Source organism: Panthera onca, chromosome C2, assembly GCF_046562875.1.
Source record: "Panthera onca isolate mPanOnc1 chromosome C2, mPanOnc1 haplotype 2, whole genome shotgun sequence".
Classification (NCBI taxonomy): domain Eukaryota; kingdom Metazoa; phylum Chordata; class Mammalia; order Carnivora; family Felidae; genus Panthera; species Panthera onca.
This window is the reverse complement of record NC_138347.1, coordinates 67360035-67380208: the sequence shown is the minus strand read 5'-3', so window position 1 is coordinate 67380208 and position 20174 is coordinate 67360035. Positions and strand designations below refer to the sequence as shown.

The following is a 20174-nucleotide window of genomic DNA, read 5'->3' as shown; positions in this document are numbered from 1 at the left end:
ATTGGGACTCACAAAAGACCTCAATAGATATTGTTAATATGTTAAAAGATAGAATGCAAATATTGACAATGTGCATAAACAGATGTGGAGTTTCATAGAAATAGAAACTATTAAAAATAATAGATCAGTGGAAATGCTAGAAAAAGAACAATATTAGAGTTTAAGAATTCCTTTGAGAAGTTCAGACTAGTATTGAGCAAAGAATGGATGAAGTTGACAATGGATCAACAGAAATTTTCCAAACAGAAACATGAAGAGAAAAGAAAAAGAATACAGATGGGGTTGGAGGAGGAGAATATAGCCTTCAAGAACTGTGAAATAATATCAAGTAGTATAACATGTGGATAACTGGAATACCAGATGTAAAAGAAAGAGAAATGAGGCAGAAATAGTTGAAGTAAAAATGGCCAAGAATTTTTTTCAAAATAATGAAACTACAGATCCAAGAATCCCAGAGAACCCCAAGCAGGATAAATAACATAAAATAATATAAAAATTTTAAAACACACCTAAATATATCATAGTCACATTGCTTCAAATCCAAAATAAAAAGAAAATGATTAAAACAGAAAAAAAAATGGGGGCACCTGGGTGGCTCAGTCGGTTAAGCGTCCAACTTCAGCTCAGGTCACGATCTCACGGTCCGTGAGTTCGAGCCCCGCATCGGGCTCTGGGCTGATGGCCCAGAGCCTGGAGCCTGCTTCCGATTCTGTGTCTGCCTCTCTCTCTGCCCTTCCCCCGTCCATGCTCTGTCTCTCTCTGTCTCAAAAATAAATAAAAGTTTAAAAAAAATTTTTTTAAACAGAAAAAAAATGTAGAAAAAAGAAAAATTAAGTTCCAAATGAACTTCTTAACAGAAACTATACAAGCCAGAAGACAAAGGAATGACATTTTTAGAATGCTGAAAGAAAAAATTATCAACCCTGAATTCCATATACAGCAAGAATATCTTTCAAGAACTGAAGGCAAAATAAAGATTTTTTCCAGAAAAACAAAGCTGATTATATTCAATGGCAGCAGACCTGTATGCTGTATGATAAGAAATGCTGAAGGAAGTTCTTTAGACAGAAGGAATAAGATATAAGATAGAAATTAGACCTACACAAACTAATAGGGAAATGGTAAAAATAAAAGTAAATATAAAAATTTTGCTTATTTTTAATCAATGTAAAAGTTACTTGGCTGTCAAATTAGTAAGAATGTATTTTGTGTTGTAACATATGTAGAAGTAAATTGTAGGATAATAATAGCCAAAAAAACAAATTGAAGGAAGAAAATAAAATTGTTAAGGTTTTGAAATTATAAATGAAGAGAGATAGTATTACTTTTAGGTAGACTATGATGAGTTGTGTTTATGCATTGCAAACCCTAAAACAACCACAGAAACAATAAAAGAGGAAGTATAACTTAAGATGACAGTGCAGTCAAAATAGAATCATAAAACAACTAGCATAAAACAACTAAATAATAGATTTAAGCCCAACTGTATCAATAATATATTAAATGTAAATCATCTAAGTTTTGGCTTTGAGAATCTTTTACCAAATGGGTAGATGGGAGATTAAAAATGTTTTCTAAACCTGTCTTGGCCCCATTATGTTCTCTTTAAATTTTGCTTATAAATTGGCCCCTTCTTTCATTAGCTAATTAAATTCTTATAGTCCCTTATCATACTCACCTTGTAGGATATTTTTTTTCCTGAAAGTTTTATTTAGATAAATTTATTTATCTAAATTCAAATGTTCATTAGATAAATTTTTACTCTGTCATGTGTTTACAGGTGATAGGTTTATAAATAAAGTTTCACTACTACATAATATGAGTTGCCAGTTTTCCGATCTCCCTGTAATTTTTCCAGCCTATGCCTGCTGCCTGGCCACAAAGCTAGTGCCACATGTTGTATATTTTTTTCATGGCAGTATCCCATATCTAGCTATCAATTTCAGTAGCATTCATTATTGTATCACAAACTACTCAAAAACTTAATGATTTAAAGCTCTACCTAAGATAGAGTACCATATTGACCCCCCACCTAAAAAACAGAAACAAGCAATATATGAAACAACAGGTTTGAGGACACTGAACATCAAGCAACGAGGGAAAGTCTATAGGAAACAAATGAGGTGAACTCAGTGATTGCCACAGCTTAATGTCAGTAGACAGTGTCTAGGTCATGGTACATCCTTCCTAGCTTCTGCCTCCTATCTCATTTCGAACACTAACATGTAGATATCCTCCATCTCATATTTTTTTCATATTCCTAGAAGAATTCGCTGGCATAGCACAGAAAAATTTTGTTCATCTGTTCAGAGAGGAAGGGACTTCTCATATAATACCGTGGTTCTATGGATCTCTTTACAATGTTTTAAAAAGCTTGCTTGTCTAGGGGCGCCTGGGTGCGTCTGTTGGTTGAGCATCCAACTCTTGATCTCGGCTCAGGTTTTGATCTCATGGTCGTGAGACTGAGCCCCACATAGGGCTCTGCGCTGAACACAGAGAGCCTGCTTGGGATTCTGTCTCTCCTTCTGTGTGCCCCTCCCCTACTTGTGCTCTCTCTCAAAATGAATAAACATAAAAAAAGAAGCTTGTTTGTCTATCATTTGCATTTATTCTCCTTTTAGCTATGATTATGCCCTTTGTACTCATGAGGAAACAGGTCCTGAGACAAGGGGATTTTGTTTCAGTCACTACAGTCACGTTAGTGTTATAATGGAAAGATACTGAGTAAATGCTCAGACATTTGGGCTAGGACTCAATCATGTGGGGGCAGAACAATGACAATGACAAGCTCAGATTTCCACTCTTTCTGACACATTCTCCAGTCAAAGCAACATGTGTGGAAAGTATCTCTTTTCCTGCCTCGTGCCCTCTATGCAATCTAACTCTTCCCAGCTGGTTTTTCTGCCTCACGTTTTGACAAGCACTAGCCAATCAAAGCCTATCCCACTTTCTCTCCTCCTACTACTTCCCAGTGCCCCAAAGTTTCCATGGTGATGGCAAAGTCAGGCATTGCCTGTTGATGTCAAGAGGCAGGATACAGGAGTCCTGCTCTTGTGTGAGCAGAGATGATTGAGGAACAGACAGAACCAGAAACAGGGAGGAAGGGAATGAATGGCAGGTAGAAGGTATGTAAGTGGTGGTCTCTGAATGTGTAGGCAAATGTGTGGGATATTTAAGGCATCTGTGCATGAGGGTGCAAGTGTACAAAGGGATTGTGTGAATACATGTGAGATGACTGTGTTCTCATTTTCTTCATCTTACTTTGTCGTATTCAGTATCCTCTCTGGTGCCAGAAACACATGTGGCACCAGCTCAGAAAATTATATTCAGATCCCTGTACCTTCCTCAACCAGTAGAAGTACTATCTATAAAGGCTACTACCATCATTTCCCAAAGTCTCTCTCTCTGTCCCAATTTCTTTGTCTCTGTCTCTGTCTCAGTCTCTATCTCTGTCTCTCTGTCTCTCGATCTTTACCCTGATGGTCAGGAAACGGGTTTCAGCTCATTATTCTGCTCTCTCCTATACTCTCTTATCTGATCACTGGGGTTATCCTGGCAGGCCAATTCTACTCTTTCCCATTTAATTTGCTCTCAGAGATGGTTTGATGATAGTGGGGTAAATACTAGAGCCTAAGGATGGGATAGGAGGTGGTCTGCACAAGAGATGAGAGGGCCCAGGTTTCTGTTACTCTCCTTCTCCTTTCTGACACACAATCAAAAGCTTATAATGGCCTTAAATCTCCTCTGGGCTCACTACTAAACTTCAGAAAAACACTTATCTAGTCTTTAAAACATCTTATGTGAAAATTATTTTCAATCTGAATTTTACCAAAAGGACAGTCCTCAACTAATTTTGATTCAGGAAACTAGTTCTTAATATCTAATTGAACTCAATAGCATTCAAAATCTATTCTCTGGTTTAATTCTTTGGGTAAATGAGGAAACAACAGGACAGCAACTTTTTCCCCTGGAATCTTTGTTTAATTACATGCTTCAATTTTGACAGTATCTACTGACTCTGCTATAGAAGATACAGAAATTGGGGTGCCTGGGTGGCTCAGTCGGTTGAGCATCTGACTTTGGCTCAGGTCATGATCTCTTGGTCTGTGAGTTAGAGCCCCGTGTCGGGCTCTGTGCTGACGGCTCAGAGCCTGGAGTCTGCTTCTGCTTCTGTGTCTCCCTCTCTCTCTGCCCCTCCCCTGCTCATGCTCTGTCTCTCTCTGTCTCAAAAATAAATAAAAACATTAAAAAAAATTTTTTTTAAAAAGAAGATACAGAAATTGGCTCACCATTAGGGTTTCTTCCTTTCTTCCTTTAGGCTTTTGTTAGTTTTCCTTATTTTTTAATTCTAGTAACATCATGTTCTGTTCTATTAATTTAGACTCCACATTGTTCAAGTTCCATTTTATATTGACATAGATTCAATACTAGACTACCAATCTTTTATCAGTATGTATCAATTTCTGAGTATTTTGATTCACCTCTTAGTCGACTGGATTTTCTTTTTCTTTCTCCTTCCTTCTCTCCTTTCCTACCCACTGTCCTTCCTTCCTTCCTTATCTGTCTTATCAAGAGATAGCATTCATAAAGTGCACTAATAATGTACAATTTGGTGAATTTTTACATATTTTTAAAAAACCAAAAAACTCCTTCAGGATCAGAATCTTTTTGCTTACATTCCATTATAGAGTCTATTGGAAAATTGGTAAATACCCCACTAATTTTTCTTCCTTAGGTTTAGCAGTTCTAGCCCTTAATTTTTCTTCACTCATAAATAGTATTTTCATTTCTACCAGCTATTCTCTATAGTTTCTCCAATATTTTTTTCTTTTTTACTTTTTTTCTTAAAGATTCTCCAGTATTTCTTAACTTCAGTGTAATTCCTCAAATATTTTGGAGTACCAATCATATCCCAGTGACTGTGCCAGGTGCTAGGGATTCAAAGAAAGAAACAAAGTTCTCTCAAGAGCTCTTTGTCTGGAGGGAGAAAGAGATAAGAAAATGATGACACAGTATGCCAACAGTATAAAAGAAGTGTTTAGGGGGCGCCTGGGTGGCTCAGTCAACTCAGGTCATGATCTCACGGTTCAGTGAGTTTGAGCCCGGAGTTGGGCTTTGTGCTGACTGCTCAGAGCCTGGAGCCTGCTTCACATTCTGTGTCTCCCTCTCTCTTTCTCTGCCTCTCCCCCACTGGCTCTCTCTCTCTCTCTCTCTCTCTCTCTCTCTCTCTCTCCCTTTCTATCTCTCTTTCTCCCTCTCTTAAAAACAAATAAACATTAAAAAATTTATAAAAAAAGAAGTGTTTAAGATTCTGAGAGAGGAGAAAGGAAGCATGATGAGTAAAGGGATTGGATAATTGGGAGCTAGGCCTAAGAATGTGAATAGGAGTTTGGTAGAGAAACAGTAAGTTAGATTGGAGAAAAACCTGTGGATCTATCAAGGGTTTGATCAGAATTTACTCAGAGTTAAGAAATCAGTGGTTGAAAAGTTTCGTGATACTTTTCTGTTTAACTAGTTCCAAAAAGCTGTATTCTCAGATTTGGAATGTTAAATTCTGGTTAACTCAATCCAATATTCTGTTTATATCCTTTAAAATAGCCTTATATTCAGGGGCACCTGGGTGGCTCAGTCAGTTGAGTGTCTGACTTCAGCTCAGGTCATGATCTTGCAGTTTGTGAGTTCGAGCCCCGCATTGGGCTCTGTGTTGACAGCTCAGAGCCTGAGACCTGCTTCAGATTCTGTGTCTTCATCTCTCTCTCTGCCCTTCCCCCACTCATGTTCTGTCTGTCTCTCTCTCTCTCTCAAAAATAAACATTAAAAAAAAACACCTTATATTCAATTTGGTCCATGGACTCAAGTCTGGTTCTGCCCTCATATAGCATATGGGCTCACATATGTCATAGCTAAACATCCTCATAGCTAAACATATACCACAGTGTTGTAGAGAGAGATTCCAGGTTTCTACATAAAAATTTTGGGAGGAACACTCTGCTTTTAGTACTAATTGTTAATTATAAAATAGATTCTACTCCTCACTCTCCAGCAATAACAACAGTTCCAGGTTGTTGTCAGAGCTTTCTCCCCTTTTCAGTCTCTAGTTTTCTCTTCTTCATTGTTTAGCAAACCTTAATCAATCAATAATTAATGCTTAGTAAGCCTTTCTTGGCCTGGGTTCTTAGCCCTGGTTGCCTGTACGAATCACCAGAGCCTTGCTAGTAAAACTATGGTCCATGGGCCAGCAGCACTGGCATCACCTTGGAGATGTCAGAAGGCAAAATTTCAGATGCTACTCCAGATCTACTAAATCAGAATCTGCATTTGAATAAAATCCTTAGGTAACTCGTATTTCCATTAAATTTTAAGAAGTGCTCACCTAGGCTGCTTTTAAAAATTCAACTCTTGGTGTACTTGGGTGTCTCAGTTGGTTAAGCATCTGACTCTTGATTTTCCTCAGGTCATGATCTCATGCTTCATGAGTGCAAGCTCTGCATTGGGCTCCATGCTTACAGCGTGGAACCTGCTTGGGATTCCCTTTCCCTCTTTCTCGCCCCCTCCAGTGCACTCTCTCTCTCCCAAAATAATAGATAGATGATAGATAGATAGATAGATAGATAGATTAGCTGTTGTGGCCCACATATAATTTAATTACCCTAGGGTGGGTACCAACCATCAGTATATTTTAAAAGCCCTTTGAGTGATTCTAATGTGCAACCAGGGCTGAGAAACTACTACTTGGTGAGTTTTGGCGTAGAAAGAAGAATATCTACAATTTTCCGAAAAGGCTCTTAAAATGTTTTTGTATTTTAATTACCTGTCTGTGTGAGGCTGTATTTTCTTCAAATACTTTGGGCAAAGCAACATCCTAACAGATTGAATATAGAAGCAGATATGAGAATCTGATTGTCTTCTCTTAAGCCAGATATTAAAGAGCTTTGCAAAAATTTAATAATGTACCTCCCTTTTCTTCAAAACTTTTGTTGGGAAAAAAAAATTAGTTTTATAAAAATATTTTTTTTATGTTAACATGTAGTAATTTATTATTATTGCTTTTTACTGCATCATTAAATAAGTATTTTTAATATTTATGTTTTAATTTGAATATGGTAAACATCAAGGGAAATAGTTTCCTGAAGTCTTCTCTTACTGTTTTTTTTACCAAAGCTGATGTTAAATTTTTCAGGAATATTATGAACTAGCTGTTCCTTAAGAGTATATATATTCCTCTTGTATATAGAGGATTCTAAGATAGTGGAGTAGTAAGTAAGGCTCAGGATTGTGTCCTCTCACCTAGACAATTGCCCTGGCAGAATATATGTAATGTAACTATTTTGGAACTCTGAAATACATGGAAGGCTTGCAACTTCTAGGTAAAGGTTTGGCAGGTAAATTGCAGTTAATTTTAGTCAATTTCAGCTCTAAGCACAATAGCAGTTACCCTTCCCTCTACCTTTGCTCCCTCCCTCAGCACCCTGGAAGGTAGCTTTGCACATTTCTGGAGCATACAATTTGCCAGAGCCAGGGTGGGCAAAATGGACCCTGTCCTCCAAATATGGTGATCTGTACTTTGATTAATGATTGCAGCTTCCAATTACAGATATGCAGGCAAAGAACAGAGTGGCCATTGTTGTTACATCTGCCCCCATTTTTGTAAGCCCTTCCCTTCTGGATGAAGGGGATTTAAAGGGATGGTGCCCCTTTTTACCCTCCCTTCATTTTTTCTTTTTCCCCCGTTGGAAGCCAGACATTAAAAACCAGAACTTTCAAAAGCAACTATGCATGAAAATGGCCCATCCACTTTATGGAAAATCTAATCCCTCTTAAGAGCTGGGATGGTGCCCCATATATTTTTTTGTCTCTCCACTCTGCATTATGCAATTTGAGGTGCTCGATTAGTTAATTGTTAAATAACTGAGTTATCAGTATTTGGCCAAGTGTCTATTACGTCAGATGTTTAACCCTAAGATGCAGCTATTCCTTCAATGAATACCTATAAGTAAATACCAAAAGAGACTGTGCTAGATGAAAAAGACAGATACAGCCCCTGGTAATGGAACTTACATAGAGATAAATAATCTACACTCATTAAAGCAAGTAAATGAATTAAGGTGTGAGGATGATTATTTTGTAGGGAGTGATGTGTATATGAGAGTCCCTAACTTAGTCTGGGAGATGACCAGAAGAAGCCCCTTGAAGTGAAATAAAGAATGAACTGACCAGTTGGAGTAGAAGGGGACTGTTCTAGGTAGAGGGAATGAAAAAAATACCATCTATTCAACCAATTTATTATGAAGGAGGCACTCAGTAACAATTTGATTGTAGATTATTTAGCACACATGGGCTTTCCCTGCCCTTAGGAGAGCCAAGCAATTTTAAGTGCTCTGGATTTTCATGTGATACACTCTCAAGACTAAATAATAAGCAGAATGGAAAGATTAATAAAAATAAACAAAATTAAAGTAATAAATATGGAATGAATAAGTTAGTTTCATAGAATCCCCATATAACACAGAGAAGACAAGAGAGTTGGGGCAAACTCTCTAGAATGTGCAACTCTCAGCACTACACAGGCATAAAAGGAAACTCAATATCTTAATGGAGGACTCTCCCAGAGAGCAGAGGCTCAACACCTGTGTCCCTACAGGAGTCCTGTAAGGTGTCTTATTACTGGGTCTATAAATTATGCAGCCAAATCCTTCATTCATATTAATCAGTCTGTAGTTCTTGTGCCTGTCAGCCTAATTAAAATGTATGTAAGGAAAGTGAATGAGAAGTTTGCTAATCCTGAGGACTGAGAAATAAGGCAGGATACAGAGGCTAGGGCTGCATTTCCTTTAGGGATCAGAGGAGAACCTGTTAATTGCTATTTATACAAAACTTCTTAATAACTTGGTTTTGGCTCCAGTTTGAATACACATTCCTAAATGGTGTGCTTAGCTCTGTAAAGTAGTAAATGGAAAAAATCTCCTAGTTATTAAGAAATATTCTGATAAAATCAAGGGGAGTTTGTTGAGTAGGACACAACTAGGACAATTTAGAGATAATTAGCAAGTCCATAAGTTTTCTCAGTAAGTGCTCTATTTGTGAATCTTCACATTTATTAGTTATATTAGCAATGGTAGGGTGACTTTGTTAATCTTAGCGACGCTTTTGGTTAGGAATATTGGTGAGGGTAAGCTTTAGTGAGAAGAATTCTTGAAAGCACCTAGGAAACTTCTCAGAGATGTCACTTTGATATGTAACTTGAGTTCCAGTGGCTTCTTTGTGCTAACATATTAATTCATTAAATATAGCTGTGTCCTGAGGAAATTTTATAGTATTTGGGAGTTCTCCAAAAGAGGGCCCTGCCATATCCCTTAAAATACATGATAAGAAAATTCTTCAAATTGAGGCCTGGAGAAGTCCACATCACAAAGCTGCTTAGAGGCCTAGAATTTATCCTTAGATCCTAGATAAAAAAAAAAAAATGCCACACCGGGGTACCTGGGTGGCTCAGTCCATTAAGGGGCTAACACTTGATTTTGGCTTAGATCATGATCTCACAATTCGTGAGTTCCAGCCCCATGTCAGGCTCTGCACTGATAGCGTGGAACCTGCTTGGGATATTCTCTCTCTCTCTCTCTCTCTCTCTCTCTCTCTCTCTCTCTTCCTGCCCCTATCTCCTCTAAAAATAAATAAATAAACTTAAAAAAATAAGCCACACCAGTGTCTGGCACATGGTCTGTACTTAGTAAATATTCATTGAATCAGTGTTGAGTAATTCCTCCTAGGAATTACTAGAAAATTCCTCCCAGGAGGAATTCCTAGGAGGAATTTTCTCCACTTTGATTTGAGATTCCTCATGCCCTTGGCTTTGGGTGCCTCAGGATAAGAAAGTCACCATTTCCTCCTCTATGACTTCCTCATATATTTGTAAATGCCCAATAATGATTCATATAGAAATGGTATCTGAGTTCTTATGGCATGAATGCTGCTTCTCCTCTACAAAATACCATGACTTCTTCCCCTGTGGAGACAAGCCCACTTGTCTGAGCCATTCCCCGCCCTTGCCTACCATGAATTCCAAGGTTTTTCTGCCTGGCACCACATGTTCCATGAAGTATCCAGAGCCTACTGATTCTGTGGGGAAGACTCTTAAAGTTAAAAGAGGACTCAATCAATTCTCCTGGAGCCTGGCCTATTCAGGGCTTTGAGTCAAATAGCTCTAGTATCTCTAGCCCCTGCAGACACAATAGGAGTTTTAACAGTGATCACTTCAGTTGCAAAGGAGCAGCTTGTAGCCAGAGTATGGCTGGGAGACAACTTTGCCATCTCCTGGGTAAGGACGCCTAGCCTCTTTAGCTTTTCTGCTCTTCCATGAGCAAAGGTTGCTGCTTATTCCTGCCCACCTTTGGGCAAACTGGTGCTGCTTGAAGATACTTAGGTAGAACTGAAAGGCATTGGGGCCTTAACATCAAGGTAGGAAAAGAAACTGACAAGCTTCTGCATCCCTCAGACATTTCTAATGTCTCTGAGAAGACTGGAAGCATAACATCAGCTCATTCCACACTAACAGTCCTTCCAAGACCCAACCTGCCATCCTTGCTCCCCATCCCGGAGCTCATCCAGCAGAAGCAAGGGGGCACCTGCAGCTCCACAGACAGAATAGATCCCCAAATCGCAATCTTTTCAATCCTCAAAGATAGATGATATGCAAAGACCTGTGGGAACCAGAGCCTGGATCTAGGCAAGAAAATACAAAATAAGGGCTGCTGTACATTCCAAGTTTTATGGAGTTTTAAGGAGTATAAAAGGAAAAAACAAAAGCCATCAGATCTGGTCTCAGTTTTCCTAAAGCCAGCTCAGTTTCCACAGGGTCTAGTGCCTAATCAGGAGTGCTAACATTCCCAGAAAAGTCAGGAAACAAAAGTCCTCATTCCCATAGAGAGCCATCTATGGCATCTGTTGCTAGGAATCAGTTTTTGTAAAGAATGACCGCCAACAGTGTTATGGAGACAAATGATCTGAAATCTACCCCATGTCATATTTGCCTCCTTGGGATACCAGAACAGAGCCTAAACAATTCACAGAGGAACAGTCCTTCTGTCCTCACCATAGGTGGGACACCAGTTTCATCTGCTTCAGATTCAGTCTGCAGGCAGGCTGACCCTACTAAAAAAATGGACACTGGAGTATGGACAGGTATATCTGTATTTCCCAGAGGAGACACCCAGGACTCATAACCTATGAGTGCCAGGAAATTCAGAGGAATTGTATTTCCTTAAGGTTTTGAGTATGGGTGTGTGGTACACTCTGGATCCTTCTGGGATTTTTGCTGTTGTAGGGAGAAAATAATCAATAAGTGCTCTGTGGGGCAGGTATAAACAGATATTTTCATACAAAATTCAAATCTCATAATTTAGACTTTACTTCACCTCTAGGGCATCCTTATTAATGAGAATTTTATTTGATGAATGTATTTAAATATAACTCACAGAGACTGGCTATGTGAGAGGTCTGCACATTATCAAGGAACTGTTTCAGCTGTTGATGCAGGCTGCTGAGTGCCTCAGCCCTAAACAGCTGCAGTGGTACTCAGCAACATTCTCTTACTGATTGACCTCAATCGGAAAGAAGCTCTTGGAGAGACTGCAGGGGATGTGTTCCAAACACCAGCTCATGTTGGACTCTGGAAGGGCTGCCCTGGCTCTATGGCTCTAACTGGGCTATTAGTTCCAGTGGCGTTGCTATGGGACCACCAGTTGATTGCCCGCCCTGGCTTTGACCCTCTTTCTCTTCAAAGGCCCCATGAAACTCCCCTGAAAATAGCCTGTCATATAGTACTTCTACTTCTGTAAATAGTAGCTTCAGCTAGAATAAATATGGAGAAAGAGAAGTCGTAATAACAAAGATAATCATAATTAGAGACTTTTTAAAAGCCTTAGTTAACTGGATTATGCAAGGTTTTTCAAAAAAATTTTTTTAACGTTTATTTATTTTTGAGACAGAGAGAGACAGAGCATGAACGGGGGAGGGTCAGAGAGAGAGGGAGACAGAATCTGAAACAGGCTCCAGGTTCTGAGCAGTCAGCACAGAGCCTGACATGGGGCTCGAACTCACAGACAGTGAGATCGTGACCTGAGCCGAAGTCAGACGCTTAACCAACTGAGCCACCCAGGTGCCCCAAGGTTTTTTTAACTGAAGTATAGTTGACACAGAATGTTACATTAGTTTCAGGTATACAACATAGTGATTCAACTTCTCTATATGTTATGCTGTGCTCACCACAAGTGTAGCCACCATACAACTCTATTACAGTATCATTGACTATATTCCCTATGCTGTGTCTTTTATTCCTGTGGCTAATTCATTCCATAACTGGAAGCCTGTGCCTCCCAGTCCCTTCATCTATTTTTCCCATCTCTTCCCATCCCCTCTCCTCTGGAAATCATTTACAAATACAGTTTGTTTTCTGTATTTGTGGGTCTTTTTCTGCTTTTTGTTTCATTGTTCATTTATTTTGTTTTTTAGATTCCACATAAAAGTGAAATCATATGGTATATATCTTTCTCTTTTTTCACTTAGCATGATACCCTCTAGGTCCATTCATGTTGCCACAAATGGCAAGATCTTCTAAAAATCAGCTGGGAAGCATCCCATTTCTATACTCTGTGTAGATTATCTACCATAGCAAATATCTCTTCATTGAAAGTCCTAAAAGCATTTGCCTGTAAAACTATCTGGGCTGAAAAGTATACTTATTTGAAGAAAAATGAACGACTTCTCAATTTTTCTCTATGGTAATGGCCTGTCAGGTTTTTCTACTTTTTTTAAAAAGTCAAATTTGATAATATATGTACACGTACACACACACTTCTTTATTTTTTTAGTAATTTTAGATTCATAGAAAAAATTGAGTAGTTATACAGTTTCATCTACTCACACCTCCATCTTCCTATCACCTAACAGTTTCTCCTTTTATTAACATTTTGCATTAGTGTGGTACCTTTGTTGTAGCTGATGAACCAATGTTGATACATTGTTAACTGAAGTGTACAGTTTAAAGTTCATTCTTTGTGTTATATAGTTCTATGGGTTTTGACAAGTGAATGTCAAGTATCCACCATTATAGTGTCATACAGAATAGTTTCATTGTCTTAAAAAATCCCCTGTGCTCCACCTGTTAATTTCTCCATGCCCCTCAAAACCCCCGCCAACAACTGATCTTTTTACTATTTCTATAGTTTTGCCTTTTTTAGGTTGTCATATTGTTGGATCATACAGTATTCAGCCTTTTTAGATTGGCTTCTTTCACTTAGCAATACACATTTAAATTCCCTCCATGTCTTTTTGTGGCTTGATAGCTTGTTTCTTTTTATCATTGAATGATATTCCATTGTATGGATGTACCACAGTTTATCCGCTCACCTATTGAAGGACATCTTGGTTATTTCTAGGTTTTGGAAATGATAAATAAAGCTTCTATAAACATTTATATGCAAGTTTTTGTGTAGATGTAAGTTTTCACCAATGTGAGTAAATACCTAGGAGTGTGTTTGCTGGATAGTGTGGTAAGTCAACATTTAGCTTTGTAAGAAATGGCCTAATTGTCTTCCAAAGTGGCTGTACAATTTTGAATCCCCACCATCAGTGAATGAGAGTTTCTGCTGCTCCACATCCTTGCCAGCATTTGATGTTGCCAGTGCTTTGAGTTTTTGCCTTTTTAATAAGTGTGTGGTGCTCAGTATTATTTTAATTTGCAATTCCCTACTGACATATGATGTTCAGCATCTTTTTATATGCTTATTTTCCATATGTATATTTCCTTTGTGAGGTGTCTGTTTAGATCTTTTGCTTACTTTTTAATTGGATTTTTTTTATTGTTGAGTTTTAGGAGTTCTTTGTATATTTTGGATACCAGTCCTTTATCACATAGGTGTTCTGCAAGTATTTCTCCCAGTCTGTGGTTTGCCTTTTCATTCTCTTAGCAGAGCCTTTCGGAAGTTTTTCATTTTAATGAAGTCCAACTTATCATATCAGCCCCCCACCGCTGCCAACACACAGACAGACACACAGACACACACACCCATGGATCATGCTTTTGGTGGTGTATCTAAAAAGTCATTGCCATGGGTATCTGGGTGGCTCAGTCAGTTAAACATTTGACTCTTGGTTTTGGCTCAGGTCATGATCTCACAGTTCATTGGATCAAGCCCCGCATCAGGCTTTGCACAGTGAGGAGACTGCTTGGGATTCTCTCTCCCTCATTCTCTGCCCCTCCCCCATGCATGCATGTGATCTCTCTCAAAATAAATAAATAAACTTAAAAAAAAGTCATTGCCAAATCCAAAGTCATCTAGATTTTCTTTTAATACTGGAATTTTTATAGCTTTGCATTTTACATTTAGGTCTGTTATCCATTTGTGTTAATTTTTGTGAAAGGTAGAAGTCTGTGTCTACATTCTTTTTTTTTTTTTGCATATGGGTGTCTAATTGTTCCAGCACCACCTGTTGAAAAGACATTTCTCCATAAAATTACCCTTGCTCCTTCATCAAATCTCAGTTGGCTATACTTGTGTGGGTCTACTTTGGGGCTCTCTATTCTGTTTCATTGATCTATTCTTTCTCCATTACCACACCATCTTAATGACTATAGCTTTACAGTAAGTCTTGAAGGCAGCTAATATCAGTCCTCCAACTTTGTCTTCCTCCTTCTTTTCCCACCAACATCTCATCCAACCTCTCCTTTTTTATTCTCTATTCTGTGGTTAATCCAGGTTTTCCTTTCCATATAAACTTTAGAATTCATTTTTTTGATATTCACAAAATAACTGTTCTTATCCATGAACATGAAATATTTCTATTTACCTAGTGTTTTATTTCTTTCATCAGAATTTTATGGTTTGTCTCATATAGCTCCTGTACATGTTTGTTAGATTTATGCCTAGGTCTTTCTTTCTTTCTTTTGGTGCTAATATAAATAGCATTGTGGTTTTAATTTCAAATTCCAATTGTACATTGTTATTGTAAGAAAAACAATTGATTTTTGTACATTAACTGTTTATCCTGCAACCTTACTATAATTGCTTTTTAGTTCCAGGTGTGTTTTTTTTGTTGTTGCTTTTTTTTTGTTTCTTAGTTTATTAGGGATTTTCTACATATAAAATCATGTTCTGCAAACAAAATATTTTATTTCTTTCTTCCCAATCTGTGTGTCTTGTCTTACATTAGTTAGGAATTCCAGTACAATGTTGAATAGGAATGGTGAGAGAGGATGCCCTTGCCTTATTCCCAATCTTAGGGGGAAAAACATCTCATTTTCACCAGTTAGAATAATGTTAGCTGTGGGCTTTTTGTAGATATTCTTTATCAGATTCAGGCAATTCCCTTCTATTCCTAGTTTTCTCAGGGTTTTTTGTTTGTTTATTTGTTTTTTTGCATGAATCACTGTTGAATTTTGTCAATTTTTTCTGCATTGATGTAATTGTGTGATTTTATATTTTTTGTGTATTTATTTACACATCAAAGTTTCTATTTATCAAGAAATTACTTTTATTTCTCTGATTTTAAGATTTATTGGCATAGTTATACATCAGACTCTTGTAAATTTAAACACTTGTTCACTTAACAATTATTTATTGAACATGTACTCTGTTGAAGATTATGTTAGGTATGGAGAATACATTAATAAATAAATCTGTATGAAAGTTTTAGGATAAGTTTGCATTTCGCATAAGGGATGGTGAGAGAGAATAAGGCAAAAGGACTGGAACAAAGAAGCCAACAGGGAATTGGGCAATTGTAAATCAGACAGGATGTGACATTTCCTGCCTCCCAATTTTTTCTCACCACACTATTAATTGAGGAATGGTCACTCTTTAAGGGACAACTGAGTGATTATAGACTTCTGCAGTCCCTAACTGCTTTTGAGTTCAGAACAATATCCCTTATCATAAAATAGCACACACCACATCATGACCTACTCCTTGTCTACCTGTTCGTAGTACTCATGTCGTTCCTTAAACAGTCCATGCACATGCTGCTCCACCTGCCTCCACTGGTCTTTACCCTCTTATCCGATGGGTCAACTCCTAGTTATCTTTTATTACCTTGATCACTCTCTCACGGCCTGAACTGTTTCCATTAAATTGCATTCTAAATTATATCCAGTCTTTCAGCGTCCTTTGAAATAAAACCTCAGTTTAGCTCTTTAACCTCCACCCAGTATTATTCTTTCATTTCCCTAGAGTTCACTGTAATTCTCACTGAATGGCCAGTCTGTACTGACCCAAGAATGAAGGGCAGAGGCCTAAGAAGACCTACTATACAGACAATTTTCTAATTTATTCTCCTATAAGAAAGTTTCATGACATTAAAACTAGAAGATCTTTTCTAAGGCTGAATGTGGAAGCAAGAAAGTATGGAGAAAGACAATGTGCAATGGAGTAACTCAATAGCACTCCAAGCAGATGGTTTCTATTTTCTCTGAGACAGAAGCAAGTTCATCTGCCAGGAATGTGAGGAGGGTGTTAAAAGTTCCAATAACTGTTGTGGAAATGAGAAAGGAAGCTGAATACACACGAAAGATTCAGGAGTGTGCTGAAGATGGAGTGAAATTGGAAACTGAATGTGTAGAAGTAACCACCTCCCTGAGGTCAAATTTTCTCCTGCACCATTCTGTGCTCCAAAAGGTAGGAGTGAAGACTGGTGGTTGCACTGATCCAGGCTTTGCTGGGTGGGCAGTCAGGGAAATGAGAATATAATGTACTGATGAAGTAACACAGCTTTGGCATTTGATAGCTATTTCAAATCCTGGTTCTGCCCCTCAATATGTGAATTTATGCAAATTACTTAATCCTTTTAAGCCTTAACGTGTCCAATGAAAAATGGCGACAATCATATGTACTTCACTGATTCAAAAGATACTGAGTGCCCTACTGCATACTGTTCTTGGACCTGGAGATACAGCTGAGATCAAAAGAGACAAAAATTCCTGTCTTTTGGAAGTAAACATTTACAGAGAAGAGAAAAAACAAAGACAACAAAAGGTTTAGGGAAAAAATAAGCAGAGAAGGGGTAAAGTACATGCAGGAGACTGCTATGAAAGGTGAGTAGCCAGCAAAGCTCTTAGTGAGCTGATGTTTGAACCTGAACGAGTTATGTGAGTTAAGGTGAGGATTCATATAGTGGGCTAGCAATAAATTCAAACTAATAGTCTTGCTGTCAAGAGACTTCCTGAAATCAAGGGAGCTGGCTTTCCCCCCTTTCCTTAGAAGCTTAAGGAGAGCACGCATGATTTGGGTGACTACTATTGGAGCTTCTCACGTCCAGACCTGAGTCCTCAAATCTCACCTCTCCCTGAAGTGCCAGCTCAAGTGATACTTAAGAGGCACTTTCCTAACAGTATTCACTCTTCTCTCACGTCGAGATATCTCTGATTCTCTTTCATAAAGCCGCCAGGTTCTATCCAAGTTCTATCAGTAATTGTTACTTGTCTTTGGGTGTCTCACTTTAATCCGGGTCTCATTTTTCATCAATAAAATGAAAAGATCATATTAGACGACCTACTTTCCGGCTCTTACTAATTTATGATTCTAAGAGTAAAACCCACATCCCCACTCCCTTCTCACAGCTCATTCAACAATCCTGTCACAGCTGGTATCCACAGTACCGGACTACGCAAAAACCCAAGCCATAGCGTGGGTCAGTCACCATCAACACCACAGAAGAACTCGGGCCAAGTGGCCCACCCATTTCACAGCGTTAACACCTGACCCTCCCCAGAATGCCCGCCCTCCGGGCATTTCCGGTTTTCCGCAGATCTTCTTCCGGAACACTTGCTCACGTCTGACTCCGCCCCCCCCCTCCATTCGTTAGAGACCATTGGCTCTTTCTTTGAGGAAGAGGAGAGTTTCCTAATGTTGATTGGTTTCCGTCATTGTTGATGGGTTAGTTACAAACAAGGCGTGCCTGGTCTCCCTGGTAACGCTCTGCCAACAGCTCTGATTGGTTCTTGTCCTAATCCCATCTTCCGTCCCAACTGCGAGTGGTTGAGTCCCTTGACGGGGCGCGGCGGTGGTAGGTGTCGCGTACGGGATTCCCGAGCTGACGTGGCTTAAATTTGGGAGGGGGGCAGCTGGCGCCTCCGGCCGCAGCCTCTTCCAGGTGAGTGAGGGATACTCCCCAACTCCTCCCTTCTTTGAGTCTTTTAACGGTCACCCCTCCGCAGGGGCTGCCGAAGCGGCCACACTCGGGTCCCCTCCCTGCCCCTCCTCTTCCTATTCCGTCCTGGATCCAGCCCTACACACGCCTCCTTTCACCTACCAGGCCTAGTTCTAGTTGCCCACATGCCAGCTGGCCCTTTGGAAGGGCTTTGGGGGTCTCACTGCGCGGCCTCGGGGCACATATGCGCGGTCTGCTCCCTCCCCAGGACGTTTCTTCTCCCGGATCGACGGAGAGGGCTCTCGGGTCAGTCCTGTCCTCTCGGCCTTGTTCCCTGAGCGGCCTGTTCAGGCCGCCCTGGGTTCGCAGTAGCTGACGTCGGAGAAAACCTGTCTGGCCCCTGTGCTCAGGTTCTAAACTTAGTTTCCGGAAAGGGAAGCGGGACCCAAAGGAATGAACGCCCTTCAGGGCGGAGATCACAGAAACGGTGGAGATAAAATGCAAAAGGGGACCTGGCAAAAGATCCTGCTAATGAGTTGCTGGTGAGATTTGGAGAGAGGAATAATCTTTGCGACGCCTTCAGCACTAAAATCCCAGGAATCAGGGGTAGACATACTGTTAGAGAAAGAGAATCCTGAAGAAAGTTCTGGAGGAAAAAGAACTTGATTTGGTGCTGTGGAGGATATTTATCTGCTTAAGGGGAGTGGTGTGTGGGAGTGCGAAGAGGAAAGTGAGTTCCTTGACAAATGAGGAATATATTTGTCCGACTTATTTTAAGAGTTCCATTTGGTCTGTGGGGAAAGGACAGTTTAAGTGTAGGACAGAGATATTTAAAATCACTGGATAAGTACTTTCACTTTTGGCGATAGTTGGAAGCTTTCTGAACTCTTAAAGAACCTTACGGTAATTTTTGCAAGATGGCAGTGGAGAACTCCTTACAGACAGGCTTGGAGGCCTTTCCAGAAACACGAAGTAATTAAAATTTGCATGGTCAGAATGACTATGAATGGTCAAACCCAGTAAACATTAACCTGGAAATGGCAGGATTTGGTCATGGAATAGATATAGGAAGAAGTTGAAGAGAACTAAAAAGTTGCAACCATTATACACTGACAGTTTCACAACTTTTACTTTTCATCCCTTGACCATGTACTTTTACTTAAATGCTTTCCTCTTCACTGCATTAACTTCGTTTGACCACATCAGTAGTTCCTAAACATTTTTACACACCCTATCAGTAGAACGTTTTTGAACAAGCATATTCCAAATATGTTATATTTAATTATGGATACCATATGCATAGCACAGTAAACATATACAAAAACGTATTTAAAAGGATGAAAAAAAATCTTGCCTACTCTCCAGGACACTCCTAACCCAATTTGGGAACCATTATAAAGTTTGTTTATTTTACAAGAAGGCTGTTTACATTTCTAAGTATCTACAGACTGGATGGAGAAAACTTTTTTTTTTTTTTTTGAGGTCCTCCATTCTTCTGGAATGGGACCTCCTAGAAATCCTCTTCAGGCGATCCATCTTTTTTCCCTCTGCTTGAGTCTTAAAGGCCCCCTATCTTTTTCCCTTTTGCATTAATGGATTAATTAAAAGGATGTCGATTTTATCCATTTATAAAAATAATAAATCATTCATAAACTTCTCTTGGTTAAATACTGTTAGGAATAAATTATTTGGAACACATCTCACCACTGATCATCACATACCAGTCTGTTGTTAGGAACCACTATATAAAAGGAGGTTAGGCTCTCTACTACTATATTTTTAATTCAGCCATGTAAAAATCAGCAGTATGTACTTTAAGTAAGTTGAAATTCAATACAAAAGGGTATAATATAAAAACAAAAATCTCTTTCTCCCCTATCTACTGGCCTTTTTCCTCATTCCCTACTTCCCAGAAGTAAGCATTGTAAATAATTTGTTTCTTCTTAAGAAACTTTCTGATCAGACTCAAGCACTTACCTAATATGTATCCCCCTCCTATTTCTTTCCCACAAGTGGAGTCATGATACACATACTAT

General features: G+C 39.0%; 1 protein-coding gene across 6 annotated transcripts in view; it reads left to right on the top strand.

The window, feature by feature from the left end:
* Positions 1-18003: 18003 nt before the first annotated feature.
* GOLGB1 (golgin B1) overlaps positions 18004-20174 on the top strand; it is a 90220-nt gene continuing 88049 nt past the window's right edge. For 2 of the 6 annotated variants that reach the window (XR_009612328.3, XM_060639851.3), the window contains exon 1: positions 18005-18141. The gene's annotated coding sequence lies outside the window, so the exon portion shown is untranslated. Of the gene's footprint in view, positions 18142-20174 lie in introns of all 6 variants that reach the window. The other 4 variants (XM_060639849.3, XM_060639846.3, XM_060639850.3 and 1 more) reach the window with 3 other exon arrangements.